The sequence below is a fragment of the Danio rerio genome, chromosome 4 (genome assembly GCF_049306965.1).
Source record: "Danio rerio strain Tuebingen ecotype United States chromosome 4, GRCz12tu, whole genome shotgun sequence".
In the NCBI taxonomy this organism is placed as follows: Eukaryota; Metazoa; Chordata; class Actinopteri; order Cypriniformes; family Danionidae; genus Danio; species Danio rerio.
Window position 1 is genome coordinate 21,802,797 of NC_133179.1, and position 16,607 is coordinate 21,819,403.

The 16,607-nt window shown below is 36.7% G+C and overlaps 1 protein-coding gene across 11 annotated transcripts in view; it reads left to right on the forward strand.

Annotated features, from left to right (window-relative positions):
* Positions 1–16,607, forward strand: part of syt1a (synaptotagmin Ia) — a 325,194-nt gene that overhangs the window by 216,083 nt on the left and 92,504 nt on the right. The gene's annotated exons all lie outside the window — the stretch shown is intronic.

The window sequence follows — 16,607 nt, forward strand, 5'->3', positions numbered from 1 at the left end:
GCGTAGATATGGAATGGCAGGGAAACAGCTTTTGTCTGACATTATTGTGGTGTAATTGTGGATGGGTTTGTGATTATACCCTACACACCCCTTCCCCCACATGCCCAAACATAGCTTTCATCACATACCACCTTTTTTTTCCCAGCAGCCCTTGACGTATGGAGTGATCAAACCTCAAGGCACTATCACCTTCCGTACAACCGTTAATCCCCGCCTTTCACACTCTCAGTGATGTCAAACCCTACCTAATTGACAGATCTCTTCCGGTTTCACCATTTTCAGTCCCTCTGTGTTTAAGTTAAAGCTCCGTTCCTCCATTAGCTCATGATCTGAAGAAGGAACAAAGGGGCTGCTGGATTGCGGTTAACATGCACAGTTGTTCCCTCATTTCAAAACATGAAAGAGGGGAAGAGTGGCTTATTGCGGAGCTTCAAACAACTTCTCTCCATTTGGTTCCATTCTCCTGCCTGGCATAATCCTCAAAAGCCACTGCATGCCATCCACCCTTTTTTTTAAATGGATCTTTTCTTAATCAAAGCAAACTGCACTCAAGTTCCTTTTTTCCCCTGGAATGTTTTTTTTAATATCAGTTTATTTTACGTTTTGTGCTTTTAAATGTTAATTTGTATTTTTAAGATTGTGCTCCAGACGTTGATTTTGTTTTGGCTCTTGGCACCAGTACGGTTGACCACCTTGGCCTGAGTTTAAACAGCCACTCTTGTTTGGTTCAGTACCATGGAGACTGGTTTGAATTGAGTCCATTGTCAATGAGTGCAAAAATAAACAGAGTGTGTGTGTGTGTGTGTGTGTGTGTGTGTGTGTGTGTGTGTGTGTGTGTGTGTGTGTGTGTGTGTGTGTGTGTGTGTGTGTGTGTGTGTGTGTGTGTGTGTGTATCCAGCTGTGGCGCCAGATCTCACACTGCATCAATAGTTAATGAGTGAAGCTGGCAAGAGCTCTATTGATATGTCTGTTTTTGTTTTACTAGCGGCTGCGTAATTTATATGAGCTTTATATTTGACAGAAAGTGAAGCGTGACTGCAACAGGGTCATAAACCCAGCATATACATGGAGGGGTGGTACAGAATTCTGCTTAAGAATCGAGCTGTGTGAGTCTGTCCCTTTAAAGCGCAAATACAGCTTTACATCCTTGATTGAACAAATCAATGTCATGCAGAGAGAAAACCCACATGCTTTTGTGAGAAATAAATACCAAACTGAAACTAAGCTCAGCATGTGAGAGGTTGCTTGTTAGTGTACATATGCATTGCACTGACAAGTGTGAGTCTGTATGAGTGTTTCCCCCCTTTTTTGGACTGTATTTGAGCTTCTTGGGCTGTCAGCGCTTCACTTGCTGTTAGCGGGATGTTTTTTTTTTTTCTCCTTCCACTCCTCACGAGCTCACGAACTGCGCCTTTTGATTGGCCATCTCTCTCACACTCCACGGGAAGAAATGACAGAGTGGAATTAAGGTCACATGATGTGGGATTCGGCACTCGCTATCTCCCTGTTTTTAATCTCCCTTATAGACTCTCTCACTTGCTGCGGATTTGGATTATCTAACGGATTTATCCTGCTGTCAAAAATTAGCTATATGATTGTCTGCTTAGTGTATACGCTTACCAAGCAGCTGATTCAAGCCATAAATCCTAATAAAAATAAATAAATAGAGAGGAGGGAAAAGGCATATCTGCAGATGGCCATATTGAAGCACAGTGCTGTGTCTAGTTTTAGCTGTGTGTACACTGCACCGCCCTGGCAGAGATGTATGATTGGTACAGAAATAATTAATAACGTTATAACTGTAGTATTCCTGTTGGAATTATGCTTAAATAATTTAGAACTAATCCAAAATTATCCAGATAAAATTGCACATGCAATAAAAAATGTAAAATCTCAAAGGTTGCATTTTTTTCTTATCTTAATGCAGTATTTGTGATAAACTATTTAAAAAAAAATAGATCAGACAAAAAATACCCTCTTATGTCCTTGTGAGACTGCTGACAGCTCTGAGCAAACAAGCATCATAGCCGCAATCAGAGTGTGCTTTTCCACACTGTTAAACATCACATACTGCTTTCAGCACCTCTTGCTTTTGGACAGCGCCACCTGCCTCAGCACTTTCAGCACCGGACAGTGACACACTTTGAGGCTTTAACTGAATGGACTGCTTTTAGAACTGCCATTTTAAGGACAGCGACAATAGTTGTGTCTGCTGTGCCACTTCACTTTTCATTTACCTTTTCCTCACTTCCTTTGCAGGGACAAAAATTAATGATGACTTACAGGAGAACTGTCATTCAAAATGCGGGTCCAAATGTGCTCTGTAACCCTTTGCAAATTTTCCCTGAGTTATTTTCTTTATTGATCAAACACTCAAAGCAGAGTAGCAGCTACTTAACAACTACTCAGAACATAGTAACCATATAGAACCAAATGCAGTTAAACCAACTGCATTTTTTAATAGTTTGCATTTAATATAAGATGTTTCTTTAATTTTGAATTAAAAAAAATATTTATCATAGCTGCAATTAAATGATTCAACATGATCATCAGGCGCCTCACAGCAAGAAGGTCACTGGTTCGAGCCCTGACTGAGGTCAGTTGGCGTTTCTGTGTAGAGTTTGTAGGGTTTTGCAGGGTTTCCTCCAGGTGCTCTGGTTTTCCCCACAAGCCCAAAAACATGTGGTATAGGTGAATTGGGTAAGCTAAAAAGACCGTAGTGTATATGCGTAAATGAGTGTGTATGGATGTTTCCCAGTGATGGGTTGCAGCTGAAGGGTCATCTGCTGCGTAAAACATATGCTGGATAAGTTGGCGGTTCATTCCAGTGTGGCGACCTCTGATGAATAAAGGGACTAAGCCAAAAAAAATGAATGAATGAATAAATGAATGACCATCAGGATAACTTTATATTTTTTGGTAGCATGCTGCATGAACTCAGATAAATAAGTTATGCTGTTATTTTTCCTTTTTATTACTTTGCTATTGTAAACTATGGGTCCTTCTAACATTACATAACACTGTGACGACTAGTGTTGACTCATGCAGCCACTCTATAGGCTGCTTTTAGAGCAGATCGAAATTCGCTGTGACTCCCATGTAGTGCGTATGTGTTTTGCATGTTAGCTATATCGCATTGGTCACGCATATGTGTGGGACATGCTTAATAATGAAGTGCTGAAAATGCTTGTATGCACAGATAAAAGCTAAAATGGTTGCTTTTAAGCCAGCACGGTGTATTTCACAGTTGGAATCAATGTAATTAATCCAGCCTTGGCCACGGTGAATGTGATGTATTACTCATCAGGCTTCTGACAGTTCACCCTATTGATTTTAATACCTAATTTTTTTTGTACATCGTGAATATGACTTGAAAGCCGACCAATAACGTAGACCAGTGATTCAGATTTATTGTGCAGTTAAAATTCTCACTGATTCACAGATGAAAGGTGCAGTAATTTAATGCATGTTGAGCTTCAATCACTTGATCATTTAATGTTGTCAAGCTTGGCTCGTATTTTTCAGAATCGCTTGATTTGATCCATTCAATGTACATAAAGATCTTTGATATGAGAAATGGAGGCAAGCTGACCTTGAATGTGTCCAGCTGGACTTAAAATACATGTTTCCGTCTTAAGAGAATTGCTGCTAAAAGTGGCAGTGCTGAACTGAAGCAGTAACTATAAGATGTGAAGACGCACGTCCACAGTCTCCCACACGTGCAGCCAACACATGCATTCGCACGCAAACAGAACGTCTCCTCTCAGTCTGCGAGTCAACGCACCCCGCTGATGTCTCGTGACGATAATCACAGGTCAAAAGCTGTTTGCTTGTAGATGGATAGCAGGACAATAATCCGGTCGCTCTCTAAAGCCAACCCTTGTAAGCCCGTCACCTAATTGAGACAGCATGGTGTTGCGGACCGTGGTCATTTGCATGTGTACATTAGCATAATTGAATAGGCATGAGTTAAGTGTGTTTCAGCAGGCTGCTAATAACATGGCCCCCGCACCGCCAGATGAATTTGTTCCTCTTTTTTCCTCCTCCATAGCACCAGTATTCATTTTGTCAACAGAAATAAGGGTGAAAACTATTCATTTGCTGTAGCTAGAACTTTGTCAGGTCCTCTAACTGAAAACTACTCTGATCCACTCATCTAATGAATGATCTGTGCATTATTGTTGATGATATGACTAAAGATTAGACTAAAATTAAGGCAGAGAGAGAAAAATAAAGTTTTGCCATAATCTGATGCATTGCACCTTTCATTCATTAGATCAGGGGTTCCCAAACTGTTCAGCCGAAAAAATAATAAAATAACTCCGAAAATAACAACGACAGTGACTCACAACCCCATTATTCTCTGATGTGGGTATAAATATATAAACCTTGCTCTCAATAGCACACACAAACCAATAGGCCCAGGTCTATTAATCAATCAGTTTTGGAGATCACTCTGAGACATGTTCAGTTGTGGCCTGTATTGGTTTTTAATGTACTTGTGTGCAGTAAAGGTGTCAGAAAGTTTAACCTGGTGCCATAAAATCAATGTGCTCCATCTGATGCTATTGCTGTGTCTTTAATATAATGTAATCACCCCAGGGGTCTCAAAAACATTTAAAGGCTGATGGCTTTTTATTTGCATGTTGTTTTTTGATGTTTATTATTAACATGTTAACTCTGGGTGTGTCCCAAATCGCAGACTTATGCACTATTCTACGCCATTTAATAGTATAAATAGTGTTAAGTAGTGCATTTACACTGAAAACTCGAAAAATAAGAAGTCCATTTTAATTACACGGATGAAGCACTCATTCAGCCGGTAAAATGAAGTGTGGAATGTTGGACACTTCACGCACTCAACGACCGCAGCTTTGCATACATAGCAGAAGAGGCGGAGCTATCGGGGGCACATGTTGGATAACTTTATTTATTTTGCATTGTGAAAGCGAAATTCTCCTATGAGAGTGATTATAAAGCCTCCCGATGGAGAATGCGGCAATACTCGCGGCAGGTATTATTCGGTAATTTATTAAATTTTTTTCAATAATTTGGCAAACATCATCGGGAAAACGGGTTGAATTTCCCCTTAGTAAAAGCATTAGTGTTCCATTTTGAGACGACACTACATGCATGTACTATGCTGTTGAGTGTGTAAGTGCATAAGTACATAGTGCATGGGTGCATAGTCTGCCATTTGGGACGCAGCTATTGTCACTATTAACTACTAGTTTGTTCTTCAGTAGGTTATGGATAAAATATGGTCATTCTAATAGTTTAATAAAATTAATTTGAGTTTTGGAAATTGCCAAGCGACCAGGGGATGCAGCCATCCATTTGTTTCTTAGTCTCCCTCAGCAATCTGTTTCCTTCATTTTTTTCACTTCTGTCCTTTTTTGTTGAAAATAAGTTGAAGTTATCTCCCTTGTGAGTGTCTAATATAATACAAACTAAAAATGCTGGCTTGGCATAAACAAATGTTGGGTCAAATATAGTCAAAACTCAACCATTGTTTTAAAAAGTGTATTTCAAATTTAGGCATCATGGTGACGCAGTGGGTAGCACGATCGCCTCACAGCAAGAAGGTTGCTGATTTGAACCTCGGCTGGGTCAGTTTGCGTTTCTGTGTGCATGTTCTTCCTGTGTTCACATGGGTTTCCTCCAGGTGCTCCGGTTTCCCCCACAGTCCAAAGACATGTGCTAGGTGAATTGAAAAAACTAAATTGTCCGTAGTGTTAGTGTGTGAATGACTGTATGGGTGTTTCCCTGTGTTGGGTTGCAGCTGGAAGGGCATTCGCTGCATAAAACATATGCTGGATAAGTTGGCAGTTCATTTTGCTGTGGCAACCCCTGCCTAATAAAGGGACTAAGCTGAAAAGAAAATGAATAAAAGAAAATCCCAACAATGTCCATATTTGACCAAACACTGGGTTACGGCAACCCAGCATGTTTTGGAGTGTTTACTGTCTGCAATCCACCAGATCATTTTAAGCTTACTTAAGAAGCTCTGCAGATCATTACCAATGCAAGATTCAAAGGCAGAAAAAAAGACACTGGATTATATCTGAAACAGTTGGCTTACTTATTTTTCAGCGGCTGCACTTGAGAATGACTCTCCAAAGGTCCAGGTGCATGCTCACTGGGTTTGTTGCACAGGTGGAGCAACCAATGCGTTTAACAGATGAGACCGAAAGCTAAGAACAGCGAAATGTTGGAAGGAGATTATTTATTTATTTTTGCTTTTGCTCCAGCTGTTGTTTTTTGCAACGGAGCGTGTAAACAGGGCACTGATGGATTCTGTGAGCACAAGAAGAACTGCTTGCTCTCTTTACTTCCCGTTCACTGCCAATGAACTGACTTCTATTCACTCTTATTCTAGCTCAAACAGCCACTAATATTTGATATTCTTCTTTTAATTTTGCAGCCAAAAGCATTAGAGATTTTTTCTCATCCTTTAATACTTACAGTCTGCGAGTCTCAAAACCGAATCCTAGATTGCTATTATATTATATTATATTATATTATATTATATTATATTATATTATATTATATTATATTATATTATATTATATTTTATGGGGGTGTCACAGTGGCGCAGTGGGTAGCACGATCTCCTCACAGTAAGAAGGTCGCTGAAGATGGCATTTCTTTGTGGAGTTTGTATGTTCTCCTTGTGTTTGTGTGGGTTTGCTCTAGGTGCTCCGGTTTCCCCCACAGTATAAAGACATGCGCTAGAAGTTAATTTGGTAAGCTTAAAGGCTGGAAGGGCATTTAAATGTGTAAAACACATACTGTATAAGTTGGCAGTTCGTTCTGCTGTCACGACCCCTTTTTAATACAAGGACAAAGCCAAAAAGAAAATTGATGAATATTATTATATTATATTATATTATATTATATTATATTATATTATATTATATTATATTATATTATATTATATTATATTATATTATATTATATTATATTTTATTATATTATATTATATTATATTATAATATATTGTATTGTATTATATTATATTATATTATATTATATTATGTATTGAATTGTATTGTATTATATTATATTATAATATATTGTATTATATTATATTATATTATATTATATTATATTATATTGTATTGTATTGTATTGTATTATATTATATTATATTATATTATATTATATTATATTATATTATATTATATTATATTATATTATATTATATTATATTATATTATATTATATTGGTAAATAACATATCTTAGTTTACTGAAAATGAAAAACTAAAAGGTATGTACAAACAACAGTGTTATTAAAACAATTCCCATTCATGCAGATCTAAAAATGCTGTATTATGCATGCTAGGCCAATAGGTCATGATGTCAATTTATAAATTGCACACACATACAATGATATAGTTTGCCATTGTTTTCGTTGTCCAGTATATACCCGTAGAATAAACACATATTATGAATTTGCATATGTCAAAGTTTCTCTAAATTACCATTTTTCAAATGTAGTGTTGGCATATAAAGTTTTTAAAAACAAACATACACTTTGTAGCCAGGCATGGGACAATAACCGTTTTCAAGGTATACCTTGGTTTAGAAAAGTCAAGGTTTTAAAACTGTAATTTTCTGCTACTGTTCTTATGGTATAAAGAAGTTATTTATTTATTTATTTATTTTTTACGTATTTTGGTCTTTGCTAGATTGGATATGGTTGCGACCGGAAGTTAACAAGAATTATTTATATTATTTATTACATTTGATTGTATTTTATTAACATATAGCCCCAACCCTGAACGCAAACATCATAGTATTGTAAAAACTGTACTTGTACCTGGTATTATTTATGCTATTTATTAAATTACCCAATAATAAACAAACCCAACTGTCCCAGTACTGTAACGTCTCAAAGTATCTCCAGCAGAAAAAATATCAAAAGATGCTATTTTAAATTGTAAAAAAATCTGTGTTTTTGAAACTAATGAAGACAGCAGAAGTCAATAATTTATTAAAATTATTCAGCCGGACATGTTTACTGTCCCAAAATATTTTAAATGTTTCTCAAAATAAAATATATTGTGTTTAAAGCGGAAATAAGTTTTAGTTTTTACCCAAACATTAATAAAAGAGTATATTTTAGAGCAGTAATCACAATACCGTGAAACATGATATTTTCATCCAACATATTTTTATCATACATCAGAATCTTATACCGGCCCATGCCTATTTAAAAACCCCTTTTTCAAGCGTATTTCATTTCCCCAAAAACCCATTGTTGGTAAAATCCACTGCAAAAAAATATTATATGCAGTGTATAGTACATGTTTGTGTACGTAACGTTTCTGTTTTAATTACAAAAATTGTGCCATGTAAATACTACCTTTAATTTTGCTAATCTGGTTAAAGAAAAAGTAAAAAAATTCTGAAGTGAAACTGGAAAATACTGAGAGTGCAGTAGATTGCTATATTCAGTATCTAGACATCCAGACATGAAATTCCTATTAATTATACATATTACACATTATACAGTGTAAGTGATAGGAATGCTCTGTTCATATAGTATTTAAAACAGCCTACAGTATGTTCCACTTTATTAGTTTGATTAAAATCAATGTAGTTTATGCAAGCCATATTGCAAAGGTCTCCAGAGTAATTTTGTGCTATATGTTCTTATTTAACACCTGCGCATGTTAATTACATTTTAAAAACTGTGGCTCATGCATGCAAGACATTTTGTCAAGAATAATTATGCATAGTTAAGAGTGTTATGGATTGTTATTCAATATATATGAAACCTTTACATAAGCCGCAACCGTCTGCTGCTGTATGAGGAAGGGAACCTTGTGTATTATTAGTTCAAAGATCACGCTCACACCGAGTCACGTGTTTACTTTTACTAAATCACTTCCTTCTACACTGTCGACTCGTGTTTCCTGACCTCTAAGTATCACTAATGACCTTTCCTATTGTAAGATCTCTAATCTCTGACACCCCCAGTGTCTGGTAGCTTTTATAGCTGTGCATTGACAATAGCTCAGTTGCCGCATGTCAAATAAGCCAAGATCCCCCAGTCACTGTGCCTTAATTAAAGACAAGGGAGTGCTTTCTTAAGAGCCCCATGATGGATTGAAATCTTAAGAGTCATGACTGTATCGATGAGAGGAAAGGAGCCCATCTTATCTCTAAATGTTCTCCTTTTTCTTCCTCTGTTCGCGAGCTCGCTCCTGCTTGCCAGCATTGACATGTTCGCTGGGGAGAAAGATTATGCGGGAGTGGAGAGTAATTACGGCTCTAAGCCAGCCATTTGTGAGGCCTTATCAGTCAAATGATCGCGGTGTGGATCACATTAAAACACAAAGGCCGAGACATGTCCTAAATGCATTTTTTTCATGACCTGTTAGTCAGTCTTATCTTTTGTTAGCAGAACATTTTCTTCCGTATGCCCTCCACCAATTCCCACAAGAAAATGTAGTCATGCTGGCTGTTTGACTTCCAAATATTGCCTACTGTATATGCCAGTGATTTAATTATCATTTATTCATTCACTTTCCTTCAGCATAGTGCCTTTATTCATGAGGGGTCGCCACAATGCAATGAACCACCAAATGATCCAGCATATGTTTTACACAGCGGATGCCCTTCCAGCTGCAACTCGGTTCTGAAAAAACCCATACACACTCACATGCACACACATACACTACAGCCAATTTAGTTTATTCAGTTCACCTATAACACATGTCTTTGGACTGTGGGTGGAAACCGGAGCACACGGTGGAAACCCACGCCAACATGGCGAGAACATGCAAACTCCACACAGAAATGCCAACTGGCCCAGCCGGTACTTGAACCAGCGACATTCTTGCTGCCATCGTGTTGCCCTGTTTTAATTATCAACAAAGTTAAATTGTTTAAAAAGAAAGACTCTTAATTACATTGAATAAAGCATTTTTATTCATAAAGTGACATTATAAAGATTATAAAGCTGGTTCAGATATATGCTATACAAATTTTAGCACACTACAGAAATTCATTATATTATGGATGAGCCATTTTGAAACCCATTATAAAACAAATGAATAAACTGACAACAGTAGGTTATTGTGCGTCACTTTTGTAAGTGTATTTGAAACAGTCATTCACAGAATCAGATAAAATGACTCAAAACATCATATATTGAGATTTAAGATGTTGTTTTTTGCTTGGTGTGTGTCATGGACTAAAATTATCTTAAGTACTTTGATCAATCCAGAAATATGTGACTCTTCCGACATTTATGCAAAACTGCAAAAACATGCCTCTGCATACATTTCATGGCAGTTCCAGATGCTCTAGGTGGTAAAACATCTGTAATGTCTGTCTTTTTACACAAATTATGATTAAAGGGGAAATGATCAACAAATATTTTTGCATCTTTTTACCAAAAAGCTTTGTTAAGACCTCAAAACAATGCTTGCGATGATTTATGAAAGAATACATGTTGTGCATCACAAATTTATTTCCATTCTGACATAGTTTGCCGAGTAGCAAAAACATGTTACAGGTTAAAACAGTATGTTTGTTTTAGCTTTTAGTATCATTGTTTGATTAGGGTTAGGGTAGGAGTTTGGGCCCCATTTTATATTAGGTGGCTTATGTTAGATGTGCTTGCATTATAAAATAAACACAGTGTACTTACTGTGTTCATAATGTATTGCAGAACACTTCTGGTTCTCCTGAAGTGGGATAGAGGTAGAGTTAGGGAAACATTTGGGGGTATTGGTAGGTTTAAAGTGGAAGTAAGTTAATTTTGACCCCCTAGATGTCAAACACAGCGATATTCCAAGATAGCAGCACCCTAGCTCTAAAAGCTCTCGTAATGCCCTTTTCTTCAAAATGCTTACATTAGTCTAGTTTGTTTAATATATTTTTATTAAAGTTGAAACCAATTTGCAAAATAATGTAAACTTGACTGCTTAAGTTTGGGTTACGCTGTAAGAGATGGTCATCTGTGTAATGTAATTACAGAAATTAATTACAGACATAAGTACATGCATTTAATTAATCATAAATATAACAAATAACTGATTTCAGCATATGTCGATATAAGTTTAGACCGCCTAATATAAAATGGGACCATTTTGTGTTGGTTGTACATTAATATAAATCCTGATTAAGCTTTATTTTTTTAGCAGCACTCACTGAACATTTTATTTCTAAACTCCCACGATATGTACATCAAACAGCATTTATTAAATGCTGCTACATTTCACATTTTTCACAGTATTTGGTGCCAGACACTGAATATTTCACATAGAAACTGCTGTGAAATGTGCTGCACCCAACCCTCATTTTGCAACCATTCTTTGCCCATAGGTATGTTTTTTAATGACATTGTGTTGTTTAATACAGTGTAAATCCACATCTGTGTTAGAGAAAAGGCCAAATAGTTTACACTGCCTCATGTAGACACTTTAATATCAAAGTGCAGTAAAATATACCAGGAGCACGGTATTTGAGGTTTTGCAGTAATATAGGCAGTCATGTATTTTCATTGAACCTGGGTTTCTTTTGATGTGTTTGAACAGGTTATGAACTTGTCATTTATGCAGAATCTTAACGTAACAGGCTGGTGCAACTGAAAATTTAAATTCTATCATCACGTACTCCCCCTCATGTCACTCCAAATGATGTAATGTAACACAGGGGTGAGTAAATGACAGAATTGTAATTTTTAAAACTTTCCCTTTAAATTGAATGGCAATCAGACGCTTTTACTCCTCCAAAGACCTTGACTCTAGTTTCAGCGTCTTGAGCTGAGCTCAGAAATGAGTAAATGAGGAGAAAAAAAACACATCCTGAGGCCACATTACTTCTTGCTCTCTCCCCCTTTCTCTCACCATCTCATCATGATTAACGGCAGCAGATAAATTTCATGCATTATTCATCCACTCTGCCACCTTCACCTGCAGAGTGGAGGCTGATTTTCAGGTGCCGCTTCGTTCCTAAAAAACTTTAGCCACAGTGACAGTTTGATAAAATCAGCTCCCTCAGGGCCAGCGTTCTCACTCATTTAGCTCTTACTGGCAGGCCGAGTCACTCCTAAAGCTAGTGGATCTGCCTGTGAGCTATTTTTCTTTTTGTTTTTATCTTGAGAGATAAATCAACTTCTGTAGGGATTGTTATATTTACTGTTTGTATTCATTTAATGCTCATGTTAAATGCTTATTAAATTTATTATCATTTATTTATTCTGTTACAATAGTTACAATATCAGATTATTTCACTTTTGACTTGTAAATTGTGTCGTGGACAAAAAAGATGTCAGATTACACACAGCTTAAGGCTGGTTTATACTTCTGCGTTGATGGATCGGCGTGACCCACGGTACCTGCCTTGTAGTTGTGCATTTATACTTCTGCATGTTGTTTGTGTTGCTCTGCTATAACACCTCCAAAATGCTAGCTGGCTGTGGGTTTTTATGTTCCTCTGTGTCAAGTTTCTTCGTGGGTATTTTTTTATTTTTTTTACGCTACATGTAGCTAAAACTCACTGATTCAGAGCAGGGAACCGGCGGACGTGCAACAACTTTAATCATAATATAAACACAAAATAAAAGTTTCCATCTGGACCTCCTTCATGGAACCTGACACTTGCAAACACTCGCTCAGTTCGGCTCGCGACTCTCAGCACCGACCACACTCGTCATTAATACCAAGCTGACCAATTACAGAGCTTGTGCTACGCATCATTGATATGTGATTTGAGATGTGTAGGTAAGGCTGCACTGGAGTATACGCGTGTGCTTGACACAGAAGTATAAATCAAACTAGTCATCTGTTTAATGACATCCATGACATCATTGTGGAGATTTAGCAACTGACTTCTGGATCTAGAATTTAAAAAAACAATTGCTACTGAAGTTATTAGTCCCTTGAGGAAACATCAGAAAAATTTGAGTGTTATAATTTATTATTTTTAGCTGGAAAGTCAATGACAAATTCTTCATGTCAAGTAAAATGTATCGATGAGTGTTTGGATTATCAAGTGAAATGTAATTGTGAAAATATTTCACTTAATTGCATTATTTTCTTTTTAAATTGTCTTTTAACATTCTTGTTTTTATGAATGGTTAAACTAAATTTATTTTATTGTAAGCCAGTGATCAGAAACAACATAAAGGGCTCTATTTTAACAATCTAGGTGCAAAGTCTAAAGTGCATGGCACCAATGCAATAAGGGTGTGTCTGCATACACTTCTGCTATTTTAAGAACGGAAATCACATCATCTAACAAGGTTGTGCTTATTGCCCTAATGGTGTGTTTTGAGCAAAACGTCCATAAAACCAATCAGAGTCTCATCTCCCATTCCCTTTTAGAGTCTATTGCGTGACGTCAGAGCGCATTTGATATTTACATGGCAGACTTTTCACTAGCGAGAAAACAGTTAAACAGACCATCTGTGCAAGGATAAAGCACAAGTACTTTCTCTTTACTTTACTTTTACTTTTTACTACTGTACTGTTATTGAGTAAGGAAATGATGTTGTACACACTCCATTGAAGGCATCCATTAGCCTACATATTTAATTACGTTTCTTAAGCGCAAAAAATATGATTCAAAACTATTTCTAAATGCAATTCTCATTTCAAGCAAACGAATTACCAATAAATTAAAATTGTTAAAAATGAAAAATAAAAACTGCATATAAAAAATAAAACTGTCAATAATAATAACATTATATAAATGCAAATTGTTATTAATAAACTAAAAAAGCCTCCCTGATAAGAATAATAATTTTTGTAACATTTTAATCCTCACATTTTTTTCATATGTAAAGATATTTGTGTAATGCTGTACATCCTGTGTGTATTAAGCATTTGGACCCACATAGGCACATAACTAACGCACTCTACTCTTTACTTGAGCTGCTTTTAGATGGTCAATTACGCCATCTATTTCAGTTTTTCAAAATAGCAACACGCCAACGATGCGCCTTAAAACACCTCTATTTTAAACAAGCACGCCCATGAGTCCACAAACTGGCTCAAGTATATTTGCTATTTAAACAGTGTGGTGCAAAACATGAAAATTAGGGTGGCAGTGGTCTGAAAATAGCAACAAATTGCACCAAACTCATCTTGTGCCTTAATCCGCCAAGTGTATGATAGGGCCCATGGTCTCACATAAATCCATCCAGCTTTATTTCTTCCTTGTTTTTAACCAAATTCTTATGTTTGCCTCTTCAAATCAGTTACTTTAGTTTCAATTTCATTTTATTTGTTCCTTATTAATCAAACACTTACTTAACAATTCATGCATCACAAATTCTACATCATTCTCTACTCAGACCAGTTTTGTTTAATCCACCACAGCTCATAGCACTGAGTCTTGGCGTGGCTTGACTGTCAGTGTAAATCATTTACTAGCCCACTGAGATGTAAAGCCTTGGGAGAAATGAATTACCCAGGATGCACCCGGTGTGCCAGGCACAGACAGGATGAGATAGTAGCTAATTTTGCCCACCTAACGTTCCACAATCTCTGGAATCGGCCAGTAGAAAAAGAGCCAATCACTGGCAATGCGGTCAATAATAATCAAAATGCGAGGGGTGTGTATGGCATGACTATAATGAATGGCATGAAAAACCTTGAACTGAAGCAGCACAGATGACGGTACAGCCTTACCTTTTAATGGAGCCCTTGACAGAAATTTGCATTAGTGCTGCAGGCGACCCATCCTGTGTACTATGCATAATGCAGTCCTTTGGGAACATGCGCACACACATACACACGCATGACTGCACTCATAACAGTCACCGAATTCAGCCATTTAGTCAAGCACACTGCTGATGCATTATTGATGGGGTCGATCTTGACATTTTCCATTTCCAAAAAAGCAAAACACACTTTAATATAGGGATAAAATGTTATCTACATGTAGTAGTACAAAATAAATATGTTCCCTTTGTTTCGAATTTATTCATGTCATGTCATAATACAATGTCTAAAGATGTGAAAGATTCCTATTGGGCTTTGTGAGAGTTTGACCAGACCGAGGGGACAAGCAGGGTGAGACATAGCCTGCATCACATGGCCATTTCTGCTGTCATTCCACAATCGCCAGCGGCTTCAATGCCAAATCAGAGGTAATCTGAAGGGTTGAGGACAATGGCCACCCGGGCTTACATTGTATGCGGGAGCTTTTAGCAAAATCCCAACAGAAGCTGCAGTGTGCATGAATTAACAAAAGTGTCTCGCATGGATAACTCCTTTTTTGAAAGAAAAAGTCATAAAAATACTAGTAATAATAAATCTGAATAATTCAAATTAGGTAAGTGTATATATTTTGTTAACCAAAGCTTTTTTTAGCAAGCAGAGTTGTAGCTTTGTTAATATATAATTCAGAATCAGGTTTGTACATAACAGCTATTTAATTCATGCTTGCCCAAAGGCAATTTAATAGTGATTCAATATGTTAACTTATAATATATAGCTTTTATTTTCAAGTTAAGTCATGAAAATGGCATCATGTGTTTTTCAGCATCATTTATGAAATATATCTAATGCAAATTTATGCAATTTGAAATGTTGAAAACTCATTAATATGCAGTTTGTATAAATGTGCATGTATATTATAATAATTATATGCTATAATAATAATTAAATGCTATAAAAGTGTTGATGATACCTAATTAATGTTAATCAATTCAAACTTGTTGTAAAGCATTACAATTATATTTCCTCCTCTATTAGCACATCGGTTCTGTTGAACCACTAAGGAAAAAACACTGAAAATAAAATCCCTAAAAGCTTGTATTTACTTCTGTAGCCCAGTCCTCTCTGTAGGGCCACATGTGTGGGTTTATGGCCACTGAAGCATGCTGGGAGACATGAGGCTGCAGGCAGCGCAGTTGAGCTGGCAGCCAGGGATGGAAGGGGGAAGTGACCCTGTGTCACGTTTCACTGCACACGACGCAGGGTGGACTGGGAGTATAGGAACACCCAATCAGCAGAGAGGAACTAATAAACATGAGTCACTGCTAAGGCCTTGTGTGCTCTTTGACAGTCCGAACTGAAGTTATATTATGGAAGAGTAACAGATTATTTATTTTGCTGTGGATGTCATTGGATATAGATATATTTGACAAATATTATTTCCTAATATAAAAGATACTTTCTGGCTTCACAACCCCAGTGGCAGAGCTTGTTGTTTATTCTGTAGGTGGGTGTGAGTGAGAAAGCATCAGCAAGCTCCAGAAATTGGAAAGAGCCTCTATCAAGGAGGAAATTGACAGAAAATAGCCTGAAATTGTAGGAAAATCTATTTTTCCCAAATAATATCACTATGTAATTTCACACTGACATCGCTGGCACCTTTTAAAGCCAAGCTGAGCCTTCATCTCAAGATATCAAATATATAGGTGGGTACACTCTAAAAAATGTTGGGTTGTTTCAACCCACATTTGAGTCAAATATCAACAAATCCAAACTTTGGTTTAAATGTTTCAATTATTTTCATTAAAATAATAGTTGGGTTTGTCCAGTAGTTAAAATTGCCAAATTTGAGCAGCATTTTCTAAAGAAGGATGAATGGACGGACGGACGGACGGATGGACGGACTAGATAGATGGATGGATGG